The following is a 14847-nucleotide window of genomic DNA, read 5'->3' as shown; positions in this document are numbered from 1 at the left end:
CCGCCCGGCCCCGCCTTGCAGGGGGAGGGGGCGGGCGCAGGGCGGCGGCCGGTTCAAACGCGGCCAGGCGGGCTCTGAGCGCGGGACTGGGCGAGTGTGTTTCTTCCCCCAGGTGAGTGTGCGCCGAGTGGGGAGGGGCAGCCCCGGATCTCCCGAACACACAGGCCGGCGTAACCGCCGCCCCCTCGGCCTGCTCCTGGCGCTCTGCCCAGCCTAGCCCGCCGCTCCCGAGGTGCCCCGCCGGGAGCGGGCCTGACAGCGCGTCCCCGGGCCCCAGCAGTCGGGCTGGTGGTGTCCCCTAAGGCGGGAGGGCTGGGGCCGGTCGGAGGGACGGCCGGACACCATTTGTACAGGGACTAGCCCCGGCGGGGGCGATGGGGGGAGGAAGGCGGCCAAAACCCGACGCCAGGGGCAGGAGGCGGGGCTAGGAAATGGGGAGAGGTGCGGCCGGACTGTGCCGGGGAGGAGCAGGAGCAGAGGCGCTAAAAGTGACCCCAAGTGGAGTGAGCGAGCTGTCGTGGCGGCCAAAACGGTGTGAGCGGCAGAGGGACCTCTCAGCACCGCCTCCCGCCATGTGTTCTTGAAGGTACAGCGTAGCCCCAGGCTCAGCAGTTGTGTCTTTAGTTGAATTGCTCTCTCGAGAGCTGCCAGAGGAGACTTGATTCACTTCAGTATTTTACATCCACCGTCCGAAAACTCTTCATACGCATCGTGTTAAAAGAATTCCTTGTCAGTTTATGTGGGGGTAACGTCTGGACAGTACTTCATAGCAGCTCACAAATTTCTTTTAGCTGGTGCTCCGATTGCCTGAGTAATACTCCGTTTCCTGTAATCCACTGTAAATATAGTTTCACTCCATTTATTTTTGCTCTAGCGAAATTCGGATTTAAGTCAGCTGGATGTAGCAAACAGAAGCTACCTATGCCTGGCTTACACTCAAAAACTAAGGCTAGGTCTATACTACCCGCCTGAATCGGCGGGTAGAAATCGACCTCTTGGGGATCGATTTATCGCGTCCCGTTGGGACGCGACAATCGATCCCCGAATTGGCGTTCTTACTCCACCAGCGGAGGTGGTAGTAAGAGCCGCCGACGGGAAGCCGCAGAAGTCGATTTTGCCGCCGTCCTCACAACGGGGTAAGTCGGCTGCGATACGCCGAATTCAGCTACGCTATTCACGTAGCTGAATTTGCGTATCTTAAATCGACTCCCCCGTGTAGTGTAGATGTACCCTAAGCCTGCTCCATACAAACCACTCCTGCTTTGCAAAATGTCACTACCCCTTCTCCCTTCCCCAAGGGTTCCTTGTGAGACATAGCCTTCACTTACCCCTCACAAAGTCCTGGAAGCCACTATTCTCTATGCCACCAGCCTGGTGATAGTCCCCATAGCAAGAAGAGAACCGTGTGCATCTTTATTGACATAGCCTACAGAACTCAGTACTCAAAGCATAATTGATAATGTAAGAACTGCCATACCGGGTCAGAGCAAAGGTCTATCTAGCCCAGTATCCTGTCTTCTGACAGTCACCAATGCCAAGTGCCCCAGAGGGAATGAAGAGAATAGGTAATCATCAAGTGATCCATTCCCTGTACACATGTACCTCTCCTCGTATCATGGTGACAGATCCGCCAACTTGCTCCTACTAATCCCTCAACCATTTAATACAGTGACACTGAACACCATTAATGGCAGTTGGAGAGCATGTGAATAAATGCTGGGATTCAGATCTGGAACACAACACAAACAATAGCACAGTCTTGCAGACCTGCCTCATGTCTTCTTACAATGGCAGTAGTGCTACTGCACCATTCCCAGTAGCTATTGTGAGCATTGAGGGACAGAGTTGAGTGAAACTGAATTCAAAACTGGCATCAGATCTAGAGCAGGGGTTCTCAAACTTCATTGCACCACAAGCCCCTTCTGACAAAAATTACTGCATGGCCCCAGGAGTGGGGACTGAGCATGCTGGAGCCCCGCCACCCCAGGTGGGAGGGCCAAAGCACAAGGGCTTCAGCACTTAGTGGGGGGCCTAAAACCTGAGCCCTGGCGCTTTGGTCCTGGGTAGTGGGGTTTGGGCTTAGGCTTTGGCCCTGGCAAGTCTAACGCCAGCCCTGGTGACCCCATTAAAATGGGGTTGCAACCCAGTTTGGGGTCCCAACCCACAGTTTGAGAACCACTGGTCTAGAGCAGGGGTGGGCAAACTTTTTGGTCCAAGGGCCACATCTGGGAATAGAAATTGTATGGAGGGCCATGAATGCTCCAAAATTGGGGTTGGGGTGTGGGAGAGGGTAAGGGCTCCGGCTGGGGGTGTGGGCTCCAAGGTGGGGCCATAAATGAGTTCAGGGTGCAGGAGGGGCGCTGGGGTGGGGGAATAGGGTGCTGGGGGGGGGTGAGGGCTCTGGGGTGAGGCTGGGGATGAGGCGTTTGGGGTGTAGGATGGTGCTCTGGGCTGGGACCAAGGGGTTTGGAAGGTGGGAGTGGGATCAGGGCTGGGGCAGGGGGTTGTGGTGTGGGAAGGTGTGCAGGCTTCTGCTGGGGATGCAGGCCCTGGGGTGGTGCTGGGGATGAGGGGTTTGGGGTGCAGGAAGGTGCTCTGGGCTGGGATTGAGGGGTTTGGAGGGCAGGAGAGGGTTCAGGGCTGGGGCAAGGGGTTGGGGCATGGGGAGAGGCTTGGGCTGCAGGCTCTGGGCAGCGCTTACCTTAAGCGGCTCCCAGAAGCAACGGCCATGTCCCCACTCCAGCTCCTATGCGGAGCCACAGCCAGGTGACTCTGTGTGCTGCCCCATCCGCAGGTGCTGTTCCTGCCCCCGCAGCTCCCATTGGCCACAGTTCCCAGTCAATGGGAGCTGCAGGGGGTGGCGCTTGGGGCGGGGGCAGTATGCCTGGCTGCATGCCTGGCAGCATCCCTGGTTGCCCCTACATGTAGGAGCCAGAGCGGGGCCATGCCGTTGCTTCCGGGAGCAGCGTGGTGCGGCCCCGACCCTGCTCCCCAGATGGAGCACTGGTGCGGGGCAAGTCCCAGACCCCACTCCCCAGTGGGAGCTTGAGGGCCAGCTTAAAATGGCTGGCGGGCCAGATCGGGGGCTGTAGTTTGCTCACTCCTGGTCTAGAGAATGAGGAAAAGTGAGTAGCAAATTATGACAGGGAAGATCACCCCTGTCAGAGTTTGCTACTGTGGACAAGAGAATGGAGAAAGATGGGGAGAGCAGCAAAATTATGACAGTGAAATAGCTACCTGACAAGCAAATGGAGAAAGGGGTTGGTTAACAAATTCTGAGAGGGCATGCTGTACGTCCATATGTGCTACCAGTAGCAAATTGTGCCAGGGACAAATTTTACAATACTTCCCCAGCACAGTTTGGTTAGTCCTCTCCCTATTGCCTCACACAGTGGACCAGTCACGCCCCCCACAATCCACTGCATGTATCAGTCCTGCTGGACGCTATGAAATAATTTCCCTGGTGGCCAGGGCCGGCTCTAGGTTTTTTGCTGCCCCAAGCAAAAAAAATGTTTTGGCTGCCCCCAACTGCAGCCCTGGGCTTCCCCCTGCACTTCCCTGCTGCCCCAGCACTCTGGTTCTCCCCCCCCACCTTGCCGCCCCAGTGTTGGGCTCTCCCCTTTTCCCCCCACCAGTGCCCTCCCCCTCACCCCCCTGCCGCCCCAGCCCTGGGCTCTCCTCCCAACCTGCGCCCTCCTGCTGTCCCAGCCCTGGGTCACTGGTAACTTGCTCCCAGGGCGGGTCATTCAGCAGGAATTTTGGATGTGCACAGAAAATAGACAGGATTGGTTCCCATATGGTTACAGAACTGCAGTAAAGTGGAACAATTTTCAGCTTGTGTGATTGGAGGATATCTGGATGTACATTATAAGACTGTCCTACATAAATGAGGAAAAGTTGAGGTGCCTTTATTATTCTTTTGTTCCACTCTTTCTTTCTATGCGGAATTTGCCAATGGGAGAATCACTGTCTTCCTTTTAAACAAATAAAACAAAAACAAACAAACAAGGCAATGACTGTTGAAAATAGCAATTCCAGTCCTAAAAACCACTGGGAAGCATTTCTTGCTCAATTTTATCCTACTTTTTCTACAGCAAGTTACAGTGGATCAGTATATTTGATTTGGGAGAAATGAAGTAACAGCTGCCCGAATTGAGCTTGAGCACTCCTGAATTTAGAGGGTGTTCAAATCTGGAAGGCAGGTGCTAGATTCCCTTTCTGAATATTAGCTATATCTGGAAAGGAAAAGTCAATTTCTGCTTCCATGGCTCAGAAGTGGAAATCCTCCTATGTGCTTGGTACTGTATCTAAAGCTGCCCGGGTCCTCTAGTAGAGCCTCCCCTCCCTTACTTTTCATTTTAAATTCTAGTGGGATCCAAGTACCTCCCTTGCTAGGCTTCAGATAGAGAGGGGCACTGTCCATTTAGTCCACCCAATTCCTTCTTTGGAGGCTGCGAGGTGAGGTCACACCAGTATCCCTAATCCAGTCTGGGGAAGTCTTCTGAAGGGGATATCTGGGGCAAAGCCTTCTACTCCTTGGGCATACTTGTTCCCCATTCACAGTGCCACTCCTTTCGACTCACAGCAAGCTGCAGCATGGCTCAGCTACCTCACTCCCTACCCCTCCCTTTCCTGTTGATAGTAGCTAAGGGATTGCTGGGAAATGTAGTTCTTTCCCTGCTCCAGGGCTGGCTCTGTAGGCAGGGAGCTAGGCAAGGAACTACAGCTACCAGGGTCCCGTGGGTTCTTAGCTCCCATGCTGGATCCCCAGCTGCTCCGTGGCTCCGCTTCTGCAGGGTTGTGAGAGGGGAGGAAGTGAGTTTTTTCGTTTTGTTTTGTTAAAAAGGATGGCCCGAATGCCACCCCCTGCAAATGTGCCGCCCCAAGCACCTGCTTGTTTTGCTGGTGCCTAGAGCCGGCCCTGCTGGTAGTAATGTGTTTGGCCCTCTTTACTATACAACTGCATATGTAAGATGTGGGGATAAATCTAAGCGAAATAGGGTTGATGGTGAATAGAGAGAGATAGCTCTAACGTGGCAGCTACACATGGTCCAGTACTAACACTTTAAACACACAATTCTCCAGTGTACATTGCTGAGAACTGTTTTCAGCAACAGGCTAATTTCCTATCATATAGGTTTCTTTCCCAGCAGCCTCTTTGGCTATATCTGTGCTAGTAAATGTCATAGCTGAAATTCTCTGATGGTGGATGCTATAATGTAGACAGAGCTCATGAGTTTGGGATAAATGACCATGTTAATGTCTGAGACCTGTCTCTGTCACAGCTTGAAGCCAATTCTTGGGATTTTATAGCTAGTCTTGTGATATTTGGTGTTTTTCTTAAAGTCCAAGCTCCTGGAGTCATGGGATTATGTGAGAATTTCAGCTTTCATTAAAATAAAAGGCAATTTCTGGCCCTCAGGGTTGCAGACCAAACGTGAAAGTATGACCCGAATGTACCCTAAAGCTTAAAAACTAGAGGGCAAATTTTTTTTTTATATATATATAAAAAATCATAGTTAAGACAGTTTCATGATTTTATGAAATACTGCTGTTGCTATCACCAGCACTGCACTGCTGGTAAATTACAGGTCCTTAGTTTGTTAGTGTAAATAAGATTGCATAGGCTAAACATAATTCCTGAGAGCATTTTATAACATGATTTGGCAACAGTCATGTTTTATAAATGTTTAAACTAAACATATATTTGCAGTGGTGTAGTAGCCCTCTTGGTCCCAGGATATTAGAGAGACAAGGTGGGTGAGGTAATATCTTTATTGGACCAGCTTCTCTTGGTGAGAGGACAAGCTTTCAAGCTTATACAGAGTTCCTTTTCAGGTCTAGGCAACTCATAGGCCATGTCTAGACATACAGAGCTGCAGCTGCGGAGCTTATCAATGCGGCTGTGCTGCTGCCACACTACTGGTGAAGATGTTCTATGCTGCTGAGAGAGAGATGGGGGAGGGATAGCTCAGTGGTTTGAGCATTGGCCTGCTTAAACCCAGGGTTGTGAGTTCAATCTTTGAGGGGGCCATTTAGGGATCTGGGGCAAAAATCTGTCTGGGGATTGGTCCTGCTTTGAGCAGGGGGTTGGACTAGATGACCTCCTGAGGTCCCATTCTATGACAGTGGTTCTCAAATTTTTGTACTGGTGACCCCTTTCACATAGCAAGCCTATGAATGCGACCCCCCTTATAAATTAAAAACACTTCTATATATTTAACACCATTATAAATGCTGGAGGCGAAGCAGAGTTTGGGGTGGAGGCTGGCAGCTCACAACTCCCCATGTAATAACCTCATGACCCCCTGAGGGGTCCCAACCCCCAGTTTGAGAACCCCTGTTCTATGATCTAACTCTCCCATTGGCATAAAAAAAACACCTCCATTAATGACAGAAGTTATGTAGTGGGAGAAGCTCTCCCGCCAACAGCGCTGTACACGTGAATGCTTATGTCGGTGTAACTTATGTCGCTCGGGAGGTGGTTTATTCACACCCTGAGCAACATACATTATGCTGACATAGGCTGTAGTGTGTACCATAGTGATGGTACACACTAGCGCTTACTTTGGTATAACTTAAGTCGCTCAAGGGCGCGGGAAAGACACCCCCCTGAGTGACATAAGTTACACCGATCTAAGCACCAGTGTGGATAGGTCGGTGGGAGCGTGTTTCCTGCCAATTTAGCTACCGCCGCTCAGGGAGGTGGAGTAATTATTCTCACGGGGGAGAGATCTCTCATCAGCATAGAGCGTCTGCATTAGTAGTGCTAGAGCAGCACAGCTACATCTGTACAGCTGTGCCACTGTAGCAGTTCTAGTGTAGACTAGCTCTCGGTGTCATTGCTAAATACAAGGTGGACAGATTGTTTGGGATAAATATTTAAGGCATTTCAAGGGGCCATTCAAGACATGAAAAAGCATGGACTGAATAGAGACACTGGATTTATGGCTTATTAAAACGATCTGTAACTCACCCTACACCCACCCACACACACCCTCTCTCTCTTTCCCTTACCCTTCCTTTTCTCCCTGTGACTGGACAGGTGATAATGGGCCACTTTATATTGAATGGTTCCTTGAAACATGTTAAGTGCTTATGCAAAGAGCTTGTCTCTTTCACCAACAGACGTTGGTCCAATAAAAGATTACCTCACCCACCTTGTCTCTCTAAACTAAACATGGTAATTTATGTAGTTCAGACAGGACCTGACTTATGAGGAGAGGCTGAGGGAACTGGGATTGTTTAGTCTGCAGAAGAGAAGAATGAGGGGGGATTTGATAGCTGCTTTCAACTACCTGAAAGGGGGTTCCAAAGAAGATGGATCTAGACTGTTCTCAGTGGTACCAGATGACAGAACAAGGAGTAATGGTCTCAAGTTGCAGTGGGGGAGGTTTAGGTTGGATATTAGGAAAAACTTTTTCACTAGGAGGGTGGTGAAGCACTGGAATGGGTTACCTAGGGAGGTGGTGGAATCTCCTTCCTTAGAGGTTTTTAAGGCCCAGCTTGACAAAGCCCTGGCTGGGATGATTTAGTTGAGAATTGGTCCTGCTTTGAGCAGGGGGTTGGACTACATGACCTCCTGAGGTCCCTTCCAACCCTGATATTCTATGATTCTAATTAATTAAGGTTATATTTAGCCACAAATGTAGACAAGGTCAAACTGTGTTCAGCACTGTGAGATAATTTTTTTATATATTGTGTGCTTGAGAAGTGATGTTTTAAGAGGGTGGGGTACGTCTTTATTTTTGGTTTATTTAGTTATTGTTATATTTTGTGGGATTGCTACTTTCCTCTCTGTTTATATTGATTATGATCTTAAATAATTGTTAGGGGTCTCTGGAGCATGAGACGAGCACCTTCGTTGGTTTCTATAAATCTAAGTAAATATGTATATGTCCAAATATAGTAGTGTGGGGTTTTCACTTCATGATGTGTTTTATCTCTCACTGCTTAGCTGTACTGAGCCTGAAAACTAGCAGGTTGTTTCCGGCTAAAAACGTATACTTTGTAGCGTGACTCAGCAACAAGTATGAGAGATTAAATTTAGTTCCTTCTGTCTACTGAAAACCACATTAACTACATTATCTTTATCTTTGTATTTTGTGGCTTTAAGATGAGTTCTCTATTACTGCATCTAAATTCCTATAATCTTTCCTTCCTTCTGGAAACTGTTCTGTCCCAAATTTCTCTGTTCTATATGAGCACAAGGCAAAAATTTGCCACTCTTCATTTGGCTAGAATGGCAGGCAATTGGTTTTCTCTAGCAATCATCTACTAATCTCCACAATTGGGTTGTGAACAGGAAGCAGACCTAGAGATGTCAGCCATGGAACAAATCAGGAATAATTATATTGTTCATGCCAAAGGTGTGCATAGCAGATAAATGAGAAGACTGAGTCCCTACCTATAAGTGTTTACAATCTAAGTTCCTGCTAATATCAGTATTGCCAACCCTAAAAAGTGTTCAAAAATCTTGAGGCAGGCCCCCCAAAATCATGAGGATTGGCTTTAAAATCATGAGATAAAAAAGTGTTTTATTGCCTTCTGGTTTATGAACTATTAGAGTTAGTGTTTTCCAGCCTCTCTCTGCAACTATGAGGTCTAAACATCTATTTTAAAACAATGAAAGCTGAGATTCTCATGACTCCAGGAGTTGAGGTTTTTAAGAAAAACTTGAAGTATCACAAGAGTTGGCAAAACTGCAAATTGATCCACATGGGTAAATCATTGCCCACATGAGTAAAACTTACTCATGAATGTAAACATCTTGACTTTAGTAGGACTACTTTCAGGTGTGAGGATTTTCAGAATCAGGCCCTCCATTATGAAGATCTTACCCTTGTTTCTACAGAATATCCTGGCTTTGTTGCAAGCCAGGGATGTCATTCCGACATGCCTCAGCCAGAGAAGTTTAATGACTTGTCTAATTCATGGGTTTTTCTGGTATAATTTAAAATGCACCACAGCACAGAGTTTTTCTTCTCCGTCAGGTTTATTAATGTTAGTAAGGGAAAGAGCCAAAACCCCAATATCATTGTCATAGCCAGTGCAAGTGTAACTAGTAGAGAATTTGCATGTATTGGGGTTTTTTGAACTAGGTGGAACTCCCCTGTCTAGAAAAGGCTCAGTTGTTGGTAGATGTTGGATAGGACCTTAGGTTTCCTTTTGGAAACCTATCCCTAAAATATGTTGCCCCATAGGAGTTGTAGGCTCTGTTGCTCAAAGAGATTGCCTGGGTAAGTGAGAATATTTCCAGTAATTTACAATGTGGTCTTTAAAAAGTATTTGATACCTTCCTTTCTTTCCTTTCCATCGGGTTATGAAATTTAGCAATGGAGGAGGAAGCAAATATAGAACATTCTATTAAGGCCCAATACTGGGGAGGAAAAAACAGTTGAATCTGTTTCAAACCTGGGTTGCTTGGTCACTGTGGACCATGCATTGACCATTTTTCTACCCATGTTTTCTACCATCAAACTATTACTCCTGGTCCACACAGGCCAGGGAACTTGTTGTTAGCTTGTACTGTTTTTTTAAAAAAACTGTTTAAAAAGAGTTCAGATGTGAGTTTTTCGTCATTCCCAAATAAAAGTACAAGTAACTATTGAACCAGTTACAAAGATCTAATTCCATGTGCGATAATGATACAAACAGAGTTTACGGTCTTCTCTTGTTTTATGGCAGTAATCTCCATTTCTAAGTGCTTTAGTCCATTTTGTTCTGTTAATTCTAAAATAAAGAAAATCTAAGACTATACTATGCAAAAATACCAAATTTCCGCTGTGCTTAGATTCATTTTCTGACTCCTTGTTAGAGGAAAGTGACATGAATTCTCAGTAGATACTTCTTCCAACTGAATATCTTTATGTTATGAGTAAGAGCATACTTAAACGATGAATTAAAACAATAAGAAATTAAAATCATGTCTGGGAAATAATTATAATTCTGATTCAAGAAGTAAATATAGGTCCCTCCACCCCATTTCTGCATTCGAAGAGGTGATAAAAATGAAGTGGGAGTTTTCCAGTAAAAGCAAAAAGTTTAACAGAAAGCACGTGTCAGGGTTCCCTTCCCAACTCTGAATTCTGGGATACAGATATGGGGACCCGCATGAAAGATCCCTAAGCTTATTTCCACCAGCTTAGGTTAAAAACTTCCCCAAGGCACAAATCCTTTCCTTGGATGGTATTGCTGCCACCACCAAGTGATTTAGGCAAAGATTCAGGAAAAAGACCACTTGGAGTCCCTATTTCCCCAAAATATTCCCCCAAGCCCCTCCACCCCCTTTCCTGGGGAGGCTTGAGAATAATATACTAACCAATAGGTTAACAAAGTGAGCACAGACCAAACCCTTTGGTTTTTAGGACACTAAAAATCATCAGGTTCTTAAAAGAAGAACTTTATTATAAAGAAAAAAGTAAAAGAATCACACCTTCAAAAATCAGGATGGAAGGTAACTTTACAAGGTAATAAAAGATTTAAAACACAGAGGATTCCCCTCTAGGCTCAACTTTAAAGTTACAAAAACAGGAATAAACCTCCCTACTAGCGTAGGGAAAACTCACAAGCAAAAACAAAAGATAATCTAACGCATTTCCTTGCTATTACTTACAATTTCTGTAATTTTAGATGTATCATTTCAGGATCTTTTTAGGAGTTGGTTTACCTTCTTGGTCTCTCTCTCTGTCCTGAGAGGGAATCAACAAAGAGAGCACAAACAAAACCTCCCTCCCCTTCTCCCTAGATTTGAAAGTATCTTCTTTTCCCATTGGTCCTTCTGGTCAGGTGCCAACTAGGTTAATTGAACTGACTAACCCCTTACAGGTAAAATGATGCTGTACTTCTAGCCAGGAGAGAATTTATGTTACTGTATATATAAAGGTTGTTACCCTTCCCTTTATTTTTATGACAGCATGTAAATCTGCAGATTCTAAAAAATAAATTATCATGCACCAAGAGGAGACTACAGCCATCTATTTGGCAGGCAAAAGATTTAGGATTCTCTAAGTCTGAAATTTTCTTGAAAGAGCAACTGGTCAGGAGAAAAGAGAGAGATTTCAGATGAAAATGAGAAGCAACTGTTTCTATGCATATTCAGAAATCTACGGTGTGCATGTATTTTTGAAAAGTTGTTTTCTGAGCTAACCAAGAAGTTAAACTGAGTGTGGGATTGTGGGAATTCCACATAGTCTCCTTCCCTTCCCTTCTTAAAACACTTTCTTGTGGGAGAATGCCAACAAGGAGAATCCTACTTGTACTCCTATATGCAGTGCATCCACAGCAGTGCCAGCAACATCAAAATTAAACTGATTAGGATTGTAACTACTGTATGGTCCATGTTAGCTGTGTTTCTTGCTAGTGTTGCTGAAAAAGGGTTAAGTGGAGGAAGTACTTTCTTGAGGAGGTTAATGGGAGCAGGAGGAAATTGATAATTTGTTGAAAGAAGTGTGCTGCCCTGGTGGTCTGTGGGCAGTACCTATTAATTTGGGATCTTGATAATTACCTCACTCAGCAGGTGAACATGGTCTGGGAGCATTATGGAAGCAACATGCTTGGCCACTGGATGGATGAGGTATACTGTGTGCCTCTCTCTAGTGATGCCTGCTGGCTGAATAGAATAAACATGATTGATTATAGTACTATGAGTATATGCAGTGTAGTTGTAGCCATGTCAGTCCTAGGATATAAAAATAAACAAATTAATGGAGATATCCTATCTCCTAGAACTGGAAGGGACCTTGAAAGGTCATTGAGTCCAGCCCCCTGCCTTCACTAGCAGGACCAAGTACTGATTTGGCTCCAGATCCCTAAGTGGCCCCCTCAAGGATTGCACTCACAACCCTGGGTTTAACAGGCCAATGCTCAAACCACTGAGCTATCTCTCCCCACGAGGTGAGTGAGGTAATATCTTTTATTAGACCAACTTCTGTTGGTGAGAGAGAGAAGCTTTTGAGCCAAATAGAGCTCTTCTTCAGGTCTGGGAAAGGAAATCCCAGCATCACAGCAAAATACAAGGGGGTGGAACAACAAGGAGATTGTTTAGCAAAAGTAATTAGCACATATTGTAAAGGACATTCAAGGTAGAGTAGCCCGTTAACACCACTGCAGTCATAAGACAAAGAGAGGTGGTTAAGTGGGTTACAAGATTGTTGTAATAAGCCATAAATCCAGTGTCTCTGTTCAGTCCATGATTTTTGGTGTCTAGCAGAGTAATGAATTTAAGTTCCCAGGCTCACCTTTTGAAAGTGTTACATAAGAACGGCCATACTGGGTCAGAACAAAGGTCCATCTAGCCCAGTATCCTGTCTTCCAACAGTGGCCAATGCCAGATGCTTCAGAGGGAATGAACAGAACAGGTAATCATCAAATGATCCATCCCCTGTCGTCCATTCTCAGTTTCTGGCAAACAGAGGCTAGGGACACCATCCCTGTCCACCCTGGCTAATAGCCATTGATGGACCTATCCTCCATGAATTTATCTAAATTCTTTTTTGAACACTGTTATAGTTTTGGCCTTTACAACATCCTCTGGCAAGGGGTTCCACAGGTTGACTGTGCATTGTATGAAGAAATACTTGCTTTTGTTTGTTTTAAACCTGCTGACTATTTCATTTGGTGACCCTTAGTTCTTGTGTTATGAGGAGTAAAACCTGTTGTGCAAAAACAACAAGGAGTCCGGTGGCACCTTAAAGATTAACAGATTTATTTGGGCATAAGCTTTCGTGGGTAAAAAAATCTCACTTCTTCAGATGCGTGGAATGAAAGTTATAGATGCAGGCATTATATAATGACACATGAAGAGAAGGGAGTTATCTCACAAGTGGAGAACCAGTGTTGATAGGGCCAATTCGATCAGGGTGGATGTAGTCCACTCCCAATAATAGATGAGGAGGTGTCAATTCCAGGAGAGGCAAAGCTGCTTTTGTAATGAGCCAGCCACTCCCAGTCTCTATTCAAGCCCAAATTAATGGTGTTAAATTTGCAAATGAATTTTAGTTCTGCTGTTTCTCTTTGAAGTCTGTTTCTGAAGTTTTTTTGTTCAAGAATAGTTACTTTTAAATCTGTTATAGAATGTCCAGGGAGATTGAAGTGTTCAGCTACTGGCTTTTGTATGTTACCGTTCCCGATGTCCAATTTGTGTCCATTTATTCTTTTACGTAGGGACTGTCCGGTTTGGCCAATGTACATGGCAGAGGGGCATTGCTGGCACATGATGGCATATATAACATTAGTAGACGTGTAGGTGAATGAGCCCTTGATGGTGTGGCTGATGTGGTTGGGTCCACTGATGGTGTCGCTAGAGTAGATATGGGGACAGAGTAGGCAACGAGGTTTGCTACAGGGATTGGTTCCTGGGTTGGTGTTTCTGTGGTGTGGTGTGTAGTTGCTGGTGAGTATTTGCTTCAGGTTGTGGGGTTGTCTGTAAGCGAGGACTGGCCTGCCTCCCAAGGTCTGTGAGAGTGAGGGATCGTTTTCCAGGATAGGTTGTAGATCGTGGATAATGCGCTGGAGAGGTTTTAGCTGGGGCCTGTACATGATGGCCAGTGGTGTTCTGTTGTTTTCCTTGTTGGGCCTGTCCTGTAGTAGATGATTTCTGGGTACCCATCTCACTCTATCAGTCTACAAGATCTTTATCAAGCATTCTTAAAACTACAATACCCACCTGGGGAAGTGAGGAAACAGATTGACAAACAATTGTACCTTGTATTTTGCTGTGATGCCTGGAGTTCCTTTCCCAGACCTGAAGAAGAGCTCTGTTTGGCTCAAAAGCATGTCTCTCTCACCAACAGAAGTTGGTCCAATAAAAGATATTACTTCACTCACAGTGTCTCTCTACTATGAGTATAGTCAGTTTCATTCTACCGCTGTTGCCTTTGAGAAATTGCTGTGAGACAGACACAGGTGGGAGGTGGTCAATGCGGGATAATCCAAGGGAAGAAGAGATGCGGAAAAAACGGGGGAGGAAAATGCAGATGCATAATCAAAGGGTGGGGGACAGAAAGTGGTACTGGTAATTGGTCTTGTAGACTAGATAAAACAACCTCTGTAATAACATCTTCCCCAATTCCCTTCCTCCCATTCTTTCTGCTTCCCAAGAATCTTAACTCTTATCCATCTGGAAGAATTCTGAGGGGGAAGGAATTTCCCTGAACAAAAATTATTAAATTGGAACTTGTCTGTAGTGACGCTAATGTTACATTTAATATAGCTTTTTGATTGTGCATTGATTTTCAGAGTTCCTACCACGTGCTTACTTTATGTGATTAGAAGTCCAAAGGTTGAGTGATAGTGAGCACTGCTGGGCAAAATATCTTTACTGAGTAAGTTAACTATTTCAAAGTCCTGAAAATTCTGACAGTGAACACACAGATAATTTGAGTAAGTTAATTAGAGTAACATGTATTGAGATTATTAAGCAGTTGAAAGCATTGCTGATATGGGTCATAGGCCGAGGATGCCCCTTGGTTTTGAATTGTTTTGCTTTATCTATTTGAGTGGCAATGGAGCCTTGTGGGCATAGGGCTGGGAGCTAGAAGCTACTGAGATCTAATCCTCATTCAGGTACTGACTTGCTGTGTGAGCCCAGATAAGTCATTTAACTTGTGTTGGTTGATTTCCTCATCTATAAAATGGGTCTGATATTTACCTACCTCCACAGGATGGTGTGAGAATGAATTAATATAAATGTGTACATTATTTTGAAAATATAAGCATTATTAAACACTATTCTATAAACAAAATATCATTCATTACCCTGAGATTTCCCCCTATTCTAAATTGTTTCGGTTGTGTTGATAATAAAATAGGCCTGGGCATTCATAACTTGATTCTTGATACAATTGA

General features: G+C 45.4%; 1 protein-coding gene across 4 annotated transcripts in view; it reads left to right on the top strand.

Annotated features, from left to right (window-relative positions):
• Positions 1 to 44: 44 nt before the first annotated feature.
• The window catches only part of PRIMPOL (primase and DNA directed polymerase), a 37389-nt gene continuing 22586 nt past the window's right edge, over positions 45 to 14847 (top strand). For 3 of the 4 annotated variants that reach the window (XM_054031190.1, XM_054031187.1, XM_054031191.1), the window contains exon 1: positions 45 to 112. The gene's annotated coding sequence lies outside the window, so the exon portion shown is untranslated. Of the gene's footprint in view, positions 113 to 508; positions 587 to 14847 lie in introns of those variants that run through there. The other variant, XM_054031188.1, reaches the window with a different exon arrangement.

This window comes from Malaclemys terrapin, chromosome 5 (genome assembly GCF_027887155.1).
Source record: "Malaclemys terrapin pileata isolate rMalTer1 chromosome 5, rMalTer1.hap1, whole genome shotgun sequence".
In the NCBI taxonomy this organism is placed as follows: Eukaryota; Metazoa; Chordata; order Testudines; family Emydidae; genus Malaclemys; species Malaclemys terrapin.
Note: the sequence above shows the minus strand (reverse complement) of the source record. Positions and strands in the feature narration are given on the sequence as shown.